This window comes from Rhinolophus hipposideros (assembly GCF_964194185.1).
Source record: "Rhinolophus hipposideros genome assembly, chromosome: 5".
NCBI classification, from domain to species: Eukaryota; Metazoa; Chordata; class Mammalia; order Chiroptera; family Rhinolophidae; genus Rhinolophus; species Rhinolophus hipposideros.
The window spans coordinates 727,883-747,018 of NC_138051.1; positions in this window are offsets into that span (position 1 = coordinate 727,883).

Consider the following 19,136-nt stretch of genomic DNA (forward strand, 5'->3'; position numbering starts at 1 on the left):
GGGTAGGGTCATGTGTAGGGGTAGGGGTAGGGTCAGGGTTAGGAGTAGGGGTAGTGTCAGGGGTAGGGTTAGGGGTAGGGCCAGGGGTATGGGTTGGTGTAGGGAAAAGGGTACGTGTAGGAGTAGCATCAGATCTAGGGTTAGAAATAGACTCAGGGGTAGAGGTAGGGGTAAAGCAGGTGTAGGGGTAGGGGTAGTGTCAAAGGTAGGGACAGAGCAGGTTCAGGGGTAGGCGTAGGTGTAAGGTCAGGTGTAGGAGTACGGGTAAAGTCATGTGTAGTGGTGGGGGTAGGGTCACGGGTAGGGGTAGGGGTAGGGTCAGGTGTAGAAGTTGTGGTAGGGTGAGTGGTAGGGGTAGGAGTAGGGACAAGTGTAGCGGTAGGGGAAGGGTCAGGTGTAGTCGTAAGTGTAGGGTCACGTAGGAGTATGGGTAGTGTCAGGGGTAGGTTAGGGATGGTGTCCAGGGTATGTCTAGGGGTAGGGTCAGGTGTATGTGTAAGGGTAGAGACAGGTGTACCTGTAAGAGTAGCATTAGGTGTAGGGGTAGGGACAGAAATACGTGTAGGAGTAGCGACAGGGGTAGGGGTAGGGCTAGGGTCAGGGGTAGGGGTAAGGGAAGGGTCAGGCATAGGGGTAGGAGTAGTGTTAGGTGTATGGGTAGGAGTAGGGTCAGGGTTAAAGGTATCGGTCTTGTCAGGGGTAGGGATAGGGTCAGGGTAATGGGTAGAGGTAGAAAAAGTGGTACATGTAGGAGTAGTGTTACGTCAGTGTTAGGGTAGGTGTACTGTCAGGGTTAGGGGTAGGGGTAGGAGTAGAGTCAGGGGTATGGGTAGGGATGGTGTCAGGAATAGGGGAGTGGTAAGGGTAGGGTCAGGGGTAGTGGTAGGGGTAGGGTCAGGGGTAGTGGTAGGGGTAGGGTCAAGGGTAGGAATAGGGGTAGGTCAGAGTTATGTGTAGGGGTAGGGACAGGGTTTCGTGTAGGAGTAACGTCAGGTGTAGGGGTAGCGGTAGGGATATGTGTAGAAGTAGGGTTAGGGTCAGAGGCAGGGGTAGGGGTAGTGTCACAGGTAGGGGTAGGGGTAGGGACAAAGGTATGAGTAGGGGTAAAGACAGGGTTACTTGTAGGAGTAGCGTAAGGTGTGAAAGTAGGAGTAAGTTCAGTGGTCAGGGTAGGGGTATTGTCAGGGATAGTAGTAGGGGTAGGGTTAGGTTTAGGGGTAGGGATATGGTCAGGGGTAGGGGTAGTGTCAGGGGTAGGGGTAGGGGTTGGGTCAGGGGTATGTGTATTGGTAGGGACAGGGGTACGTGTAGTAGTGTCAGGCGTTCGGATAGGGGTAGTGTCAGGGGTAGGGATAGTGGTAGGGTCAGGGGTATGAGTAGGAGTAAAGACAGGGTCAGGTATAGGAGTAGCGTCAGGGGTAGGGGTAGTGGTAGGGTCAGGGGTAAAGGTAGAGTTAGGGTCAGGAGTAGGAGTAGGGTTAGGGTCAGACGTAGGGGTAGGGGTAGGGTCATTGTTAGATGTAGGTGTAGTGTCAGGTGTAGGGGTAGTGGTGGTGTCATTGGTATGGGTAGGTGTAGAGATAGAAATATGTGTACGAGTAGAGTCAGTGGTACGGGTAGGGGTAGGGTCATGTGTAGGGGTAGGGTCATGTGTAGTGTTAGGGGTAGGGTCAGGGTAGGTGTAGGTGTAGGGTCATGGGTAGAGGTAGGGGTAGTGACATGGGTACGGGTAGGAGTAGTGTTAGGGGTAGGGGTAGTGGTAGGACTAGTGGTGCGTGTAGGAGTAGCGTCAGTGGTAGGGGTAGGGTCTGGTGTAGGTGTAGGTGTAGGGTCAAAGGTATGGGTAGGCGTAGGGTCAGTGGTTTTGATAGGGGTAGGAACAGGGGTACTTTTCAAAGTAGCATCAGGGATGGGGTAGGGGTAGGGTCAGGGGTAGGGGTAGTATTAGGGTCAAGTGTAGTGCTAGGGGTAGGGTTAGGTGTAGGGGTAGGGGTACGATCAGGGGTACGGGTAGGTGTAGGGACAGGTGTTCTTGTAGAAGTAGTATCAGGGCTATTGGTAGGGGTAGTGTCAGGCGTACGTGTAGGGGCATGGAGGGTGTAGGGGTAGGGGTAGGGTCAGAGGTAAGGGTAGGAGTAGGGCAGTTGTAGGGTTAGGAATAGCGTCAGGGCTAGGGGTAGGGGTAGGGTCATTGGTGTGGGTAGGGTTAGGGACATGGGTACATGTAAGAGTAACGTCAGGGTAGGGGTAGGTGTAGGGTCAGGGTCGGGGTAGTGGTAGGGTTAAGGTCAGGTGTATGGGTAGTGGTAAGTACAGTGGTACGTGTAGGAGTAGCTTCAGAGGTAGGGGAAGGTGTAGGGTCAGGGGTAGGGTTTGGGGTAGTGTCAGGGTTAGTGGTAGTGGTGGGGTCAGTTGTAGTGGTAGGAGTATGGTCAGGGGTAGGGGTAAAGGTATGGTCAAAGGTAGTTGTAGGGGTAGGGTCAAGGCTAGGGGTAGGGGTAGGGTCAGGAGTATGGGTAGGGGTAGGGACAGAGCTACATGTTGGAGTAGCATCAGGGATATGTGGAGGTGTAGGGACAGAGGTTCGTGCAGGAGTTGCATCAGGGGTAAGTGTAGTGGTAGGGTCCGGGATGGGCGTAGGGGTAGGGTCAGTTGTAGGGGTAGGTGTAGTGTCAGGGGTAGGGGTAGTCGTGGGGTCAGGTGTAGGGGTAGGAGTAGGGTCAGAAGTAGGGGTAAATGTACAGTCACAGGTAGTTGTAGGGGTAATTCAGGAGTAGGGGTTGGGGTAGGGTCAGGGGTAGGTGTAGGGGTAGGTTCAGGGGTATGGGCAGGGTTAGAGACAGGGGTACTTGAAGGATTAGCGTTAGGGGTAGGGGTAGGGGTAGGGTCAGGTGTAGGGGTAGGTAGGGTCAGGGGTAGGGTTAAAGGTAGGGTCAGGTGTAGGTTTAGGGTAGGTTAAGGGGTAGGGGTACTGTTAGTGTCAGGGGTATGGGTAGGGGTAGGGTCAGGGGTATGTGTAGGGGTAGGGACAGGTGTACGTTTAGGAGTAGTGTCGGGTAGGGGTCGGGGTAGAGTCATTGGTAGCAATAGGGGTAGGGTGAGGTGTAGGGGTAGGTGTAGGATCAGGGGTAGAGGTAGGGGTAGTGTCAGGGGTAGGGTTAGGGAAAAGTGCAGGGGTATGTGTAGGGGTAAAGACAGGGTTACGTGTAGGAGTAGCATCAATGGTAGGGGTAGGAGTATCATCAGAAGTAGGTTTAGGGGTAGGGTCTGGGGTAGGGCAGGGGTAGAGTCAGGGGTAGTGGTAGGAGTAGGTTCATATGTAGGTGTATGGGTAGGGTCAGGGTTATGGATAGGGGTAGGAAAAGGGTTACCTGTAGGAGTAGCATCAGGTGTATCGGTAGGAGTAGAGACAGGTGTCGTGTAGGAGTAGCGTGAAAGGTAGGGGTACTGGTAGTGTCCGGGCTAGGGGTTAGGGTAGGGTCAGGTGTAGGCAATGGTGTAGTCTCAGGGTTATGTGTAGGAGTAGGGACAGGGGTACGTGTGGAGTCACGTCAGGGGTAAAGGTTGAGTTAGGGGTAGGGTCAGGGGTAGGGGTAAAAATAGGGTCAGGGGTATGGGTACGGGTAGGGACAGAGGTACGTGTAGGAGTAGCGTTAGGAGTAAGTGTAGGTGTAGGGTAAGGTACATGTAGAAGCGTCAGAGGTAGGGGTAGGGTTGGGCCAGATATAGGTGTAGGGGTAGGGTCAAGGGTAGGTGTAGTGGTAATGTCAAGGGTATGGGTAGGGGTAGAGTCAGGGCTACGTGTAGGAGTAGCGTTAGGGGTAGGTGTAGGGTCAGGGGCAGAGCTAGGGGTAGGGTCAGATGTAGCAGTAGGGGTAAGGTTAGGGGTAGGGGTAAAGGTAGTGTCAGGTTTAGGGGTAGGGGTAGGGTCAGGTGTGGTGGTAGGGGTAGAATAAGGGGTAGGGGTAAGGGTAGGAGTAGGAGTAGCATCAGGGGTACGGTTAGGGGTAGCTTCAGGGGTAGTGGTAGGAGTAGAGTCAGGGTAGGGGTAGGGTTAGTGTCAGGGTTATGGGTAGTGGTAGGGACAAGGATATGTGTAGGAGTAACGTCAGGGGTAGGGGTTGGTGTAAGTTCAGCGGTAGGGGTAGTCTTAGGATCAGGGATAGGTGTAGTCGTGGGGTCAGGTGTAGGTGTAGGATTAGGGTCAGGGGTAGAGGTAAGGTCAGGGGTAGTGGTAGGTGTAGCATCAGGGGTAGAGGTAGGGTTAGGGTCCGGGTTATGGGTAGGGGTAGGGACAGGGGTACACCTGTAGGACTAGCCTCAGGTGTATGGTTATGGGTAGGGACAGGGGTTCGTGTAGCACTAGTGTCAGGGTTAGGAATAGGGTTAGGGTCAAGGGTTGTTGTAGGAGTAGGGTCAGGTTTAAGGGTAGTGGTAGAAACAGGGCTAGGCGTAAAGGTAGGGTCAGGTGGAGTAGTGTTAGCTTCAGGGATAGGTGTAGAAGTAGTGTCAGGGGTAGGGGTAGGGGTAGGTTCAGGGGTATTTGTAGGGGTAGCAACAGGGTTATGTGTTGTAGTAGCGTCGGCAAGGGGTAGGGGTAGTGTCAGTGGTAGGCGTATGGTAGGGTCAGGTTAGGGATAGGGGTAGGATCAGGGGTAGGGGTAGGGGTAGGGTTAGAAGTATGGGTTGGTATGAACAGGGGTACGTGAAGGAGTAGCGTCAGGGGTGTCGTAGGGATATGGTCAGGGTAGGGGTAGGGTTACGGTCAGGTGTGGGGATACGGTTAGGGTCAGGGGTAGGGTCAGGGGTAGGGGTAGTAGTAGGGTCCGGTGTATGGGTAAAGGTTGGGAAAGGGGTACGTGTAGCACTTGCGTCATAGGAAGGTTTAGGCGTAGGGTCAGGGGTAGGCATAAGGGTAGGGTCAGGGGTATGGCTACGGGTAGGGACAGGGATACGTTTAGGAGTAGCGTCAGGGGTTGTTTAGGGATCGGTTCAGGGGTAGGGGTATGGTTAGGGTCAGGGGTAGGGTTATGTTTAGGGTCAGGTGTTTCGGTAGGGGTAGGTTCAGTTGTAGGTGTACAGGTAAAGTCAGGGGTAGGGGTAGTGGTGGGGTCAGGTGTAAGGGTAGGGGTAGGCTCATGAGTAGGAGTGGGGTAGTGTCAGGAGTACGTGTAGGAGTAGCGTCAGTGGTAGGAATAGGGGTAGGGTCAGGGGTAGGGGGTGGGGTAGGGACAGAGGTAGGGGTAAGGGTAGGGGTGAAGAGAGTGTTATGTGTAGGAGTAGCGTCAGGTGAAGGCGTAAATGTAGGGTCAGGTGTATGGGTTAGAGTATGGTAAGGAAAAGTATTAGGGATAGGGTCAGAGGTATCGCTAGTGGTAGGGACAGTGTAGGAGTTGCGTCAGGGGTAGGTGTAGGGGTAGGGTCGTTCCGGAGGCGCCTCTCCGCGCTCCCGCTCATGCTGTGGCTCCCACTCTCCCCCAACAAGTTGCATCGCGGCTCCCCGAAATGTTTTTCCGGAACTCAGACGTCTGTCCTCGGACCTGCAGTGGGGTTTTCTTGTTTCCTCTTGCTGAATGGGTATTGTCGGAGGGGCGTTAGCAGTCTCTTTTGGAGCCCGGATTACGAGCATCCTGCACTGTCCCTTTTCACCAAAGCAGAACCGTACCCCAAAGTAAAAGAATCCTGGCAATTTCCAACTAAGAGTCAATATGTGGAGACTGACCGGGTGACCAAGATTGCCGGTCACTACAATATAAACGCGTCGGAGGACGACCAGGTCTGGGGTTCCTTCTGACGGCCAGCCAACGTTAAAAGTGGGCCCTTCTAATTCACAGAGGTCTCTTAATTTTCCTGGGGTCATGCGGACTCCATCATCTCCGCCAAAATCCCTTTCTAAATTTCTTTTTTTTTTCTTTTTTTCCATTTTTTTTTAGATTACTTTTTCTTCCTTTTTTTAAAAATTTATTTATTGGGGTGACAATTGTTAATGAAATTACATAATTTCAGGTGTACAATTCTGTATTACATCATCTATAAATCCCATTGTGTGTTCACCACCCAGAGTCAGTTCTCCTTCTCACACCATATATTTGATCCCCCTTACCCTAATCTCCCTCCCCCCACTCCTCTTACCCTCTGGTAACCATTAAACTATTGTCTGTGTCTATGAGTTTTTGTTTCTCATTTGTTTGTCTTGTATTTGGTTTATATACCACATTCAGTGAAATCATAGGGTTCTCTGCTTTTTCTGTCTGACTTATTTCGCTTAGCATTATACTCTCAAGATTTATCCATGTTGTCACAAATGTTCCTATATCATCTTTCCTTAACACTGACTAGTATTCCATTGTGTATATATACCACAACTTCTTTATCCATTCATCTATCGAAGGACACTTTGGTTGTTTCCATGTCTTGGCCACCGTAAACAGAGCTGCAATGACCATTGGAGCACACGTGTCTTTATGTATAAATGATTTCAAATTCTTTGGGTAGATAGCCAGGAGAGGGATTACTGGGTCATATGGTAATTCTATTTGTAATGTTTTGAGGAACCTCCACACTGCCTTCCATAGCGGCTGCACCAGTCTGCATTCCCACCAACAGAGTATAAGGGTTCCTTTTTCTCCACAGCCTCTCCAACACTTGTTGCTATTTGTCTTGTTGATGATAGCCATTCTGACTGGGGTGAGGTGATATCTCATTGTGGTTTTTATTTGCATTTCTCTGATGATTAGTGATGTTGAGCATTTTTTCATATGTCTATTTGCCATTTGTAAGTCCTCTTTGGAGAAATCTCTCTTCAGGTCCTCTGCCCATTTTTCAATTGGGTTGTTTGTATTTTTGTTGTTGAGTTTCATGAGTTCCTGGTATATTTTGGATATTAGATCCTTATCGGAGGAGTTGTTTGCAAAAATCTTCTCCCATTCAGTCGGTTGCCTCTTTATTTTGTCGATTGTTTCTTTTGCTGTGCAGAAATTTTAAGTTTCATATAGTCCCATTTGTTTATTTTAGCTTTTACTTCCATTGCCTTTGAAGTCAAATTCATAAAATGCTCTTTGAACCCAAGGTCCATAAGTTTAGTACCTATGTTTTCTTCTGTGCAGTTTATTGTGTCAGGTCTTATGCTTAAGTCTTTGATCCATTTTGAATTAATTTTGGAACATGGTGACAGATAACAGTCCAGTTTCATTCTTTTGCACGTGGCTATCCAATTCTCCTAGCACCATTTATTGAAGAGGCTGTCTTTCCTGTATTGTATGTTTTTAGCTTCTTTGTCAAAAATTATCTGTCCATATTTAAGTGGTTTTATTTCTGGGTTCTCAATTCTATTCCATTGGTCTATGTGTCTGTTTTTCTGCCAATACCATGCTGTTTTGATAATTGTAGCCCTGTAGTACAAGCTAAAGTCAGACAGTGTGATACCTCCAGCATTGTTCTTTTTTCTTAAGATTGCTTTGGCCATTCAAGGTCTTTTGTGGTTCCAAACAAATCTGATGATTTTTTGTTCTATTTCTTTAAAAAATGCCATTGGGATTTTGATGGGATTGCATTAAATCTGTATATTGCTTTGGGTAATATGGCCATTTTAACTATGTTGATTTTTCCAATCCATGAGCACAAATGTTTTTCCATTTTTTTGTGTCTTCTTCAATTTCTTTCAAAAATGTCTTATAGTTTTCAGCATATAAATCCTTCACATCCTTGGTTAAGTGTATTCCTAGGTATTTTATTCTTTTTGCTGCAATTGCAAAGGGAATTGTTTTTTGTATTTCTTTTCAGAGATTTTATTGTTAGTATATGGGAACACAATTGACTTTTGTACGTTGATTTTGTAGCCAGCAACTTTATTGTATTCATTGATTGTTTCTAACAGCTTTTTGGTAGAGGTTTTAGGGTTTTCTATATATAGCATCATGTCATCTGCAAAGAGTGATATTTTAACTTCTTCATTCCCAATTTTGATGCCTTTTATTTCTTTCTCTTGCCTGATGGCTCTGGCAAGGACTTCCAACACTATGTTGAAAAGCAGAGGTGATAGGGGACAGCCCTGTCGTGTTCCTGAAAGTAGAGCAAAGGGCTTCAGTTTTTCACAATTAATTATGAGATTAGCTGAGGGCTTCTCATAGATGGCCTTTATTATCTTAAGGTATTTTCCTTCTATACCTATTTTATTGAGTGTTTTAATCATAAATGGATGTTGTAACTTGTCAAATGTTTTTTCTGCATCAATTAATATAATCATATGATTTTTGTCCTTTATTTTGTTTATGTGATGTATCACATTGATGGATTTGTGGATGTTGAACCATCCTTGTGCCCCGGGGATGAACCCCACTTGGTCATGATGAATAATCTTTTTACTGCATTGTTGTATTCGATTTGCTAAAATTTTGTTTAGGATTTTTACATCAGTATTCATCAGAGATATAGGTCTGTAGTTTTCTTTTTTGTGTTGTCCTTACCCGGTTTTGGTATCAGGGTAATGTTGGCCTCATAAAATGAGTTAGGGAGTACTGACTCTTCTTCAATTTTTTGAAAAAGTTTCAGCAGGATTGGTATTAGATCCTGTTTGAAGGTGAATTCACTAGAAAAGCCATCTGGTCCCGGACTTTTGCTTTTGGGAAGGTTTTAGATGACTGATTCAATTTCTTTGCTGGTGATTGGTCTGTTTAGATTTTCCAGTTCTTCATGATTCACCCTTGCAAGGCTATATGTTTCTAAGAACTTGTCCATTTCTTCTAGGTTATTGAATTTGGTGGCATATAGTCCTTCATAGTATTCTTGAATGATCCTTTGTATTTCTGTGGTGTCCGTGATAACTTCCCCTTTCTCATTTCTGATTTTGTTAATTAGTGTCTTCTCTCTTTTTATCTTAGTGAGTCTAGCCAAGGGTTTGTCGCTTTTATTAATTTTTTCAAAGAACCAGCTCTTCGTCACATTAATTTTTTCTATTGTCCTTTTGTTCTCTATTTCATTAAGCTCTGCTCTGATTTTCGTTATTTCCTTTCTTCTGCTGACCTTGGGTTTCACATTTTCTTCTTTTTCTAATTCTTTGAGGTGTAACATGAGGTTATTTATTTGGAATTTTTCTTTTTTCTTGAGATAGGCCTGTAATGATATAAATTTCCCTCTTAAAACTGCTTTCGCCGCATCCCAAAAATTTTGGTACGATGTATTTTTATTGTCATTTGTTTCTATATATCTTTTGATCTTTCCTCTAATTTCTTCTTTGACCCAGTCGTTCTTTAAAAGTATGTGGTTTTATCTCCATGTATTTGTGTTTTTTACTGCTTTCTTTTCACAGTCGATGTCCAATTTCAAAGTCTTGTGATTAGAGAATATGCTTGGTATGATTTCAATCTTCTTAAATTTGCTGAGGCTGCTTTTATGCGCCAATATATGGTCTATCCTTGAGAATGTTTCATGTACACTCGAAAAGAATGTATAGTCTTATGTTTTAGGATGAAGTGCTCTATATATGTCAATGATGTCCATTTCATCTAATGTTTCATTTAGGGCTGCTATTTCGTTATTTATTTTCTGTTTGGATGATCTATCATAGCTGTCAATGATGTATTTAAGTATCCTAGTATAATTGTGTATTGGTCAATTTCTCCCTTTAGTTCTGTTATTAATTGCTTGGTATATTTTGGTGCTCCCTAATTGGGGGCAAAATATTGATGACTGTTATATCTTCTTGTTGTATAGTCCCCTTTACCATTATGAAATGTCCATCTTTGTCTCTTGTTATCTTTTTCACCCTGAAGTCTGTTTCATCTGATATCTTTATGGCTACACCTGATTTTCTCTGAGTACCATTTGCTTGGAATGCCAATTTCCACCCTTTCACTTTGAGTCTATATTTGTCCTTATAGCTGAGATGTGTCTCTTGGAGACAGCATATGGTTGGATTTTGTTTTGTGGTCCAATCTGCTACTCTGTGCCTTTTTATTGGTGAGTTTTTATTGGTGAGTTTACATTTAGGGTGATTATTGATACGTGAAGATTTCCTGTCATTCTATCTTTAGATTTCTAGTAAGGCTGTGATTCCATTGTTTCTTTGCTTTTTTGTTGTTGTCTATTGTTTCTGTGTGGTGGTATTCTATGATGTTTCCCTCGTTTCTTCTTTTATGACAGTACATATTTCAGTTCTGTATTTTTTTTGAGTGGTTACCCTTAAGATTATGTAAAAGAAAGTTTGATATTTAGAGTATTCCATTTTCTTCAGCACGCTTACTTTCTCCATTCCCATATTCCCGTTCAGGTCTTTACTCTCCCCCTTTTTATGTTGCCACAAATTGTCCCTGTTGATGGTGGTCGAATAGCCTCCTTTAGAATTTCTTGTAGTGCAGGTCGTGTGTTAGAAAATTCCCTCAGCTTCTGTATGTCTGGAAAGGTCTTTATTCCTCCTTCATATCTAAAGGGTATCTTTGCTGGATATATTATTCTTGACTCATGATTTCTCTCTTTCAATAATTTGAATATTGGGTTCCACTCCCTCCTGGCTTGTAGAGTTTCTGCTGAAAAATCTGATGATAATCTAATGGGCTTTCCAATGTAGGTTACTGTCTTCTTTTCCCTGGCTGCCTTCAGGATTCTTTCTTTGGTGTTAATTTTAGACAGCTTCAATACAATATGCCTTGGAGAAGGCCTGTTGGGATTGAGGTAATTAGGTGTTCTATTTGCTTCTTGGATTTGAGGATCCAGTTCTGTCCACAAATTTGGGAAGTTCTCATTAACAATTTCTTTGAGTATATTCTCTGTTCCCTTCTCTCTTTCTTCTCCTTCTGGTATGCCCATTATTCTTATATTGCTCTTTCTGATGGAGTCAGAAAGTTCTTGTAGAGTTCTTTTATTTCTTTTAAGTCTCAAGTCTCTTTCTTCTTCCATCTGTGTAATTTCCAGGATTCTATTTCGATGTCACTGATTCTTTCTTCCATCTGGTCAACTCTACTACCTAAGCTGGTTATTTAATTCTTAATTTCTTCTATTGAGTTCTTAATCTCCAGAAATTCCACTTGGTTCTTTTTCAAAATTTCTATCTCCTTCGTAAAATGCTCATGTTGTTCTTTGATTGCGTTTCTGAGTTCATTAAATTGCCTTTCTGTTTACTTGCATCTCTTTTTTTAGGTTTTTCAGAACTGCAATCTTGAATTCTCTATCATTTAAGTCACATGTTTCCATATCTTTAAGTTCCTTTTTTGGAGACTTTTCACTTTTATTCTGAGCTGTCTTGTTGCCTTGTTTATTCATGGCAATTACTGATTTATTATTTTTCTTTCTAGACATGTACGGGAGTAGCTTCTGCAACAGGTTGATAGGAAGAGGTCTTTCTTTTGTTTTCCAATACTTGTTGGAAGAATGTTTTATTTTCTCTCTGACTGCAGCCTTTTCTTTCTCTCTGACACAGTAGTGCTATATTTTCTCTGCACTTTTCCAGCTTCTCACACAATGGGGGGATTCCCTGAGAGACGGGCCTCTCCTCTGTTAACAGTTCACCTGGGTCATAAGGCATCACGTCCCTGTGAGGGTGCGGAGAGCTTTTGAATTTCCAAAGCTCTTTCTGCACCCAGTTCAGAACCCGTATGTTTTAGCAGTTCTGTTTACTCCTGCAGGGATCCACCCAGATAGGTGGGGCTAGGGGTGGGGTGAGTTGTGAGAGGTGGCCCAGAGCAATGGCTGCAACCACCACCACAGCCGTTCCTGCTTCCACAGCTCCCTCCCCTTTGCTGGAACTAGTTGGGCTGCGAATCTGTTTCTGCAGTCCACAGTTCTCAGAACAGCAAAAATCCTGTCCTTTTGATCTGACACTGCTACTTTATCGCTTCTAGCACCAGGCAGGTGGGGGCGGGACGAGCTCTGGGAGGGTAGGGAGGGGCGGCTAGTCTCAGTGCCCAAGGCTTCCTTTGTCCACTCAGCAGTGAGGGCTTAAACCACAGTTTTCAGCCTTCTTCCCTCAGTCTTTGCTCTGAGGTGTCTGCCATGAGCGTTGGGTTCAGCCGTGTTATATGCTGCCCCCTCAGTTCTGTGGGCCATAAGCAGAGCCCTAGCAATCTGAGTTCTTCCCTCTCCCGCAGCTGCAGTAGTTCCGGGATGCAGCGAGCTTGGAGCACTGAGCTAGGTCTGCGTCCTGTGTCCGTACATCTCCGTCCCCACACTTCTCCCTTCCCTCCTCCCCTGCTCGCGGGATTCGCCCACCTGGAGGTGAATTCAGTAGTGGACCTCTTCGTCTTGCCTGTCTGCTTTGCAGGGAGTCCTTTGTGGAGTTATTGTTGTCCGATTAGTTGTAAATTCCAGTAGAGCTTTACAGAGGCTCACCTCAGGCCGCCATTGTGATCCGGAGTCCCCTTTCTAAAATTCTTGAACATGCAGTCTGCAACTGCAGGCTTACTTTGCTCCCCTCCGGTAGTGTACAATGTCGCAGATGGTGGGGAAGAGGATTTACTCAGGTGCTGCCCTGGTGGCGTCCCTCGAGGGAAGTTAGGAGCGTTTTTCTTGGCTACAGTGTACAGAACAACTTACAGAATAGGCCACTCCATGCAGTGAATCACCGTTATGCCAAATGACGCTCTCAGAGTATCGGGGCAAAGCATATTCAGGCTTCCATAGGCAAAGCAATGGAATCCAACAATCAGTCCCTCACACACCGGGTTGATACCCTACCATGGGTGTCGCTGACTGGGTAAGTTATAAGAACCTACCAGGAGGTGATCAGGCTCCTCTTCTGTCACATGGGACAGGAGTGGCTCCAGACAATGGCCCCGAGGCTTACCTGGTCCGACGGGAGGATCCGACTGGTTGCCCCCGGTTTCTCTCAGCGGGTGCAGCTGGACAGGCGCAAAGCACGGCTGCCCAGGGAATCCCGGTGTGGGGGGGGAGGGCGCACCTATTCCCTTCTCGGGCCTCCCCTGTCGTTCCGCGGACCGCCTCCAGCCCCTGTACCGGTGGCACAAGGGGCCAGCGCGGTTGGCTTTCCTGGTCAGGGAACCAAATGTTGCAGAAGAATGATGAGGACCGAGAGACTCAAGTGGCCCTCAGAAATCAGGGAGAACTCAGCTTTATTAGGACGGCAGGCTCAGTGGGCTTGTTCCCAAAGAACTGAGCACTAACTGGTGTCGGGCACTTCATTTTATATGTTTCCGACTCCAGGTTGGGGAGGGCGGTTAAAAATCTGGCCAGGGTGCCGGGGAGATCCGTCCCTAGCAGCTGCCTTTCTCCAACATTTGTTTTGACAGGGGGATGGACCACCTTAGTGCCCATGGAAGACAGATCTGATAAGGGGATGAAGAGAGACAGCTCCGATGAGGGGACAGAGCTCTTAGTGGGGGCTTGCAGGCCCCGTTGGAAACAGCTCCGATTAGTATCGGAGGAGGGGGATGGAGCTCCTGGCCGGGGGCCTGCAGAGACAGTTCCAATAAGGGGGGATGGAGCTCTTAGCGGGGGGTCTGCAGGAAATAGCCATCCCAACGTATTCCCCCCCTCCCGTTGACGACTGGAAGGGGAGCCCTGCAGATCATCATTTACCCTGAGAAGGCAACAGCCCCCCACAAGGCAAGGTCACGGGCGCTGGTCAGACAGGAGAGACGGTACAGCATTTCTGTTTGCGATCTCCAGAGCTCACGGACCCTGTTGGCGGGGATCGCAGACTGGCCCATGCAGCGGCAACATTCTCTTTGGAGGAAGAGACAGGTCCCGCACTCTTTTTCGGCCATAAGCAGATCCAGGGCTCCCAGGCTTACAAGGGGGACTGTTACCAGGCTGGAGAGTTGGGTCGAGAGTGACGCGAGTGAGTCTGTGACCCGCCTCATGTCATCATTGATTTCTTGAGAAAGTTTGTAGTAAAAGCCAATGGAAGTTCTAAGGCCAGAGGCACCAGTGGCGACCCCTGTCAAAATGCCAGCACCTATGAGGAAAGGGAGGAAAGCCACCCGGCAGGGGCACAGGGAAGGAAAGACCTGCGACTGGAATTCAGTGTCCGCAAAAAACGGCTGCAGAAGGGGAAAGGTGTGCTCCACCAGGGTGTACACTCCGACACACCCTTAAAAGTGGCTTCCGTTAGTGAAGGAAGTGTAGAACGGCAAGAGTGTAGAGAAACACCCGCAGCGAGTGTGGGGAGCTTGGGTGAGGCCAGGGGGCAGGTAACAGGCTAAGTTCGAGGCAGGAGGCAGGGGACCCCGACTGGGCCGGAGACGATGGAAACTCTGAGCCGCCGGGCAGGGTCCTGGGCATTCGGCAGTTTGGCCTGGCGGAGGGAAGTCAGGCATGGCTATGGCAGCAAGGCCGGGGCTGGGCAGCCTGAGCCACCGCAGAAATCCAGGCCGCCGCAATGTCGCGGAGGGCCGTGCCCTGGACTCCACCGCCATGGGAGGACCCTCTTTGAGCTAAGTAAGTCCAGCAGACAGACCCTCAGGGAAGAGATTGCAGGGGAACTGGGAGGTCTGAGGCTCTTGTTCCGGACCCCTGGAAGCAGGGACGCTTCAAGGAGAGACCCCAGGGGGAAAAGGCAAAGGAGGCCTAAGAGCCAGAGAGCCGCAGGCAGGCGGGCACAAGTGGAGGAGAAACGCACAACAGAAATCCGAACAGGAGGTGAACCTCTGGGTGGGAGTCCAGTCAGGCCGGAGTCGCAGAGATGAGCGATTGAGAGTCTAGAAGGGTCAGCCAGCAGAGGGTGCAGAGGGTTAAGGGGAAGGGGGAACTGTCATTCAGGCGTTCTTCTTAAGCGTGGTCTTCAGTGGCTCGTCGGGCACTGGATGAGAAGTCCAGGCAGGCTGGCCTGACTCTGCATGCACCCTGTCACCTGGAAGGTGGGGGTGCATGGGGGTCCCTGTCGAGTCAGGACTTCTTTCTAGTATTTTGTGAATGCAGGCAGGTAAGGATCTATCCTAGGGAGAGAAGCCGACCTGGGAATGTCTTAAACTCTGAGGCTGCCTGGGATGGATGGCAGCAATGGTGGAGGCCGGCCATAGACAGTTTTAAACGGGGGGAAAACCCACCTTTGGAGGGGTACACCGGGAACGGAGGATGTATAAGGGAGCATATCCATCTGTCCCAGGGAGGTTTCTTGGCATAGCCTAAACAATATTTCTTGGAGGGTACGGTTTATGCACTCTACTTTCCCTGAACTCTGAGGCCGGTGGGCCATGTGAAGCTTCCAGGAGACACTGAGGGCCAAGGCCAGAGTCTGTAGCGCATCTGAGATAATGCTGGTCTGCTATCCTGTGAGTGGTAGGAGAAGGGTCAGAGGCAGGGTTACTGGTGGGGTCAGGGGTAGGGTTTGGGGTAGGGTCAGGGGTATGGTTAAGGGTAGGTACAGGGGAACGTGTAGGAGTAGTGTAAGAAATAGGGGCAGGGTTAGTGTCAGGGATAGGGATAGGGTAGGGTCAGGGGTAATGTTAGGGGTAGGGGTAGGGTCAGGGGTAAGGGTAGGGGTAGGGTCAGGTGTAGGGGTAGGGGTAGGGTCAAGCGTAGGTGTAGGGGTAGTGGTAGGGTCAGGGGTATGGGTAGGGTCAGGGGTATGGGTAGGGGTAGGGACAGAAGTACATGTAGGAGTAGCGTCAGGAGTAGGGGTGGGTGTTGGGTCAGGGGTAGGGGTAGGGGAAGTATCAGGGTAGGGGTAGGGGTAGGGTCAGGGTTAGGTGAAGGGGTAGGGTCATGTGTAGTGTTAGGGGTATGGTCAGGGGTAGGTTTAGGGGTAGAAACACGGATATGGGTAGGGGTAGGGACTCGGTTATGTTTAGGAGTAGCGTCAAGGGTAGGGGTAGGGTAAGGGGTAGGTATAGACGTGGGGTTAGGTGTCAGGTTAGGGGTAGGTTTACGTTTATGAAGAGGGGTAGAAACAAGGGTAGGGGTAGGGGTAGGTTGAGGGTTAAGTGTAGGGGAAGTATCAGGGGTATAAGTAAGGGTAGGGACATGGGTACGTTTAGGAGTAGCATCAGGGTTATGGGTAGGGGTAGAAACAGAAGTAGGGTCAGGGGTAGCGGTAGGGGTAGGGTCAAGAGTAGGGGTAGGGGTAGGTTCAGATATAGGTGTAGGTATAGGGTCAAGGATAGGGGAAGGGGTAGGGACAGGTGTACGGGTAAGTATAGGGTCAGGCTTACAGGTAAGGGTAGTGTCAGGAGTAGGGGTATGGGTAGGGTCAAGAATATGGGTAGGGGTAGAGTCAGGGGTAGGGATAGGATAGCGTCAGGGGTATGGGTAGGGGTAGGGACAGGAGTAGGGTCAAGGGTAGGGTTAGGGTCAAGTGTAGGCATAGGGGTAGGATCAGATATAAAGGTAGGTGTAGGGTCAAGGATAGGGAAAGCGGTCAGGACAGGTGTAGGGGTAGGTGTAGGGTCAGTCTTAGGGATAGAGGTAGTGTCAGGGATAGGGGTAGGTGTTGTGTCAGGAGTTTGCATAGGGGTAGGGTTGGGGAAGGTGTAGGGGTAAGGTCCTCGGTAGAGGTTGTTGTGGGATCTGGTGTAGGGGTAGTTGTACGTTCAGGGGTAGGGGTAAGGGTAGTGTCAGGAGTAGCGGTAGGGGTAGTGACAGGGTTATTGGTAGTGGTAGGAACTGGGGTACGTGTAGGAGTATTATCAGGGGTATGGGTAGGTGTAGGGACAGGGGTACGTGTAGATTAATGTCAGGGCTAGGTTAGGGGTAGACTGAGGGGTAGAGGTTGGGTAGGGTCAGGTGTAGGGGAAGGGGTAGGGTCAGGGGTAGGAGATAGGGCAGCGTCAGGGGTAAGGATAGGGGTAAGTTCATCTGTAGAAGTAGGGATAGGGTCAGGTGTAGGAATAGGGTTAGGGTCAGGGGTAGAGGTAGGGGTAGGGACAGGCGTACATGTAGGAGTAGCGTAAGTGGTAGGGGTAGGGGTAGGGTCAGGTGTAGGGGTAGGGGTAGGGTCAGTTGTAGGTTTAGGGGTAGGGTCAGGGGTAGGGGTAGGGGTAGGGTCAGGTGTACGGGAAGGGATAGGTCAGGGGTAGGGGTACGGGTAGGGAGAGGGGTACATGTGGAGTAGCATCAGTGGTAAAGGTAGTGGTAGGGTTAGGGGTAGAGGTAGGGTTCGGATCAGGGGTAGGTGTAGGTGTAGGGTGAGCGGTAGGTGAGGGGTAGGATCAGGGGTATGGGTAGGTGTAGGGACAGGGGTACTTGTAGATTAGTGTCAGGGCTAGGTTAGGGGTACACTCAGGGGTAGAGGTAGGGGTAGGGTCAGGCATAGAGGAAGGGGTAGTGTCAGGGGTAGGGGATAGAGCAAGGTCAGGGGTAGGGATAGGGGTAAGTTCATCTGTAGAAGTAGGGATAGGGTCAGGTGTAGGAATAGGGTTAGGGTCAGGGGTAGAGGTAGGGGTAGGGACAGGCGTACATGTAGGAGTAGCGTAAGTGGTAGGGGTAGGGGTAGGGTCAGGGGTAGGGGTAAAGGTAGTGTCACGGTTAAGGGTAGGGGTAGGGTCATGGGTAGACGTAAGGTCAGAGGTAGGTGTAGCGTCAGGGGTAGGTCTAGGGGTATGGGCTGGGTTAGGGGTAGGGGTAGGATAAGGAGTAGGGGTAGGGGTAGGGGTTGGGTCAGGGGTATGGGTAGGTTTGGGGACAGGGGTACGTGTAGTAGTAGAATTAGGGTCAAGTGTTGGGTTAGGGGTTGTGTCAGGGGTAGGGGTAGGGGTAGGGTCTGGTGGAGGGGTAGGGGTAGGGTCAGGGTTAAAGGTAGGTGTAGTTTCTTGGGTAGAAGTAGGGGTAGGGTCAGTGGTATGTGTAGGGGTAGGGATAGGGGTACATGTAGGTCTTGCTTCAGGATAGGGGTAGGGGTAGGGTCAGGGGTTGGGGTAGTTTTAGGGTAGGGGTTTGGGTAGGGTTAGGGACAGGGGTAGTGGTAGTGGTGGGGATAGGTGTTGGCCTAGGGGTAGGTTCAGGTTTAGGGTTAGGGGTAGTGTCAGGGGTAGGGGTAGAGGTAGGGTCAGGGGTATTGGTAGGTGTAGGGACTAAGGTAGGTGCGGGACTAGCGTGAGTGTTAGGGGTACGGGTAGGGATAGGGATAAGGGTAGGGGTAGGGACATGTGTAGGTGTAGGTGTAGGGTCAGGGGTAGAATTATGGGTAGGGTCAGGGGTAAGGGTATGGGTAGTGTCAGGGGTAGGGTTCGGGTAGTGTCAGGGGTATGGGTAGGGGTGAATACAGGGTTATGTGTAGGAGTAGTGTCAAGGGTAGAGGTAGGGTCAGGTGTAGGGTTAGGGGTGGGGTCAGTGGTAGGGGTAGGTGTAGGGACAAGTGTAGAGTTAGGGGTAGTGTCAGGGGTAGGAGTAGGGGTAGGGTTGGGGAAGGGGTACAGGTAGGTTCAGGTGTATGGGTAGGGTTAGGGTCACGGGTAGGGGTAGTTTCACGGGTAGGGGTAGGGGTAGGGTCAGAGGTAGGAGTAGGGTTAAGGACAGGCGTACGTGTAGGAGTAGTGTCAGTGGTACCCGTAGGGGTAGTGTCAGGGGTAAAGGTAGGGTCATGTGTAGGGGTAGGGGTAAGGTCAGGGGTAGGAGTAGTGGTAGGGACAGGGGTTTCTGTAGGAGTAGCGTCAGGGTTAGGGGTATGGATAGGGTAAGGGGTAGTTGTAGGGTTAGGGTCAGGTGTAGGCGTAGGGGTTGGTTCAGGGGTATGGGTAGGTGTAGGTACAGGGTTGCGTGTAGGAGTAGCGTCAGGGGTAGTGTTACGGTTAAAGTAGTAGTGGTAGGGGTAGGGTAAGGTGTAGAGTTTGGGGTAGGGTCGGGGGTAGGTGTAGGCTTAGGGTCAAGGGTATGGGTAGGGGTAGAGACAGGGGTAAGTGTAGGAGTAGCGTTAGCGATAGGGGTAGGTGTAGTGTCAGGGGTACTTGTAGGAGTAGCGTCAGGGGTAGAGGTTGGGGTAGGGTCAGGGGTAGGGGTAGGGGTAGGTTGAGGGATAGGATTAGGGGTACTGTCAGGGGTAGTGGTAGGGGTAGGGTCAGAGGTATGGGTAGGGGTAGAGACAGGGTTACTTGTAGGAGTAGCATTAGGGGTAGTAGTAGGTTTATGGTCAGAGATACCTGTAGGAGTAGCGTCAGGGGTAGAGGTAGTAGTAGGTTTAGGGGTAGGGGTAAGTGTAGGGTAGGGGTAGTGGTAGGGGTAGTGTCAGCAGTAGGTGTAGTGGTAGCGTCAGG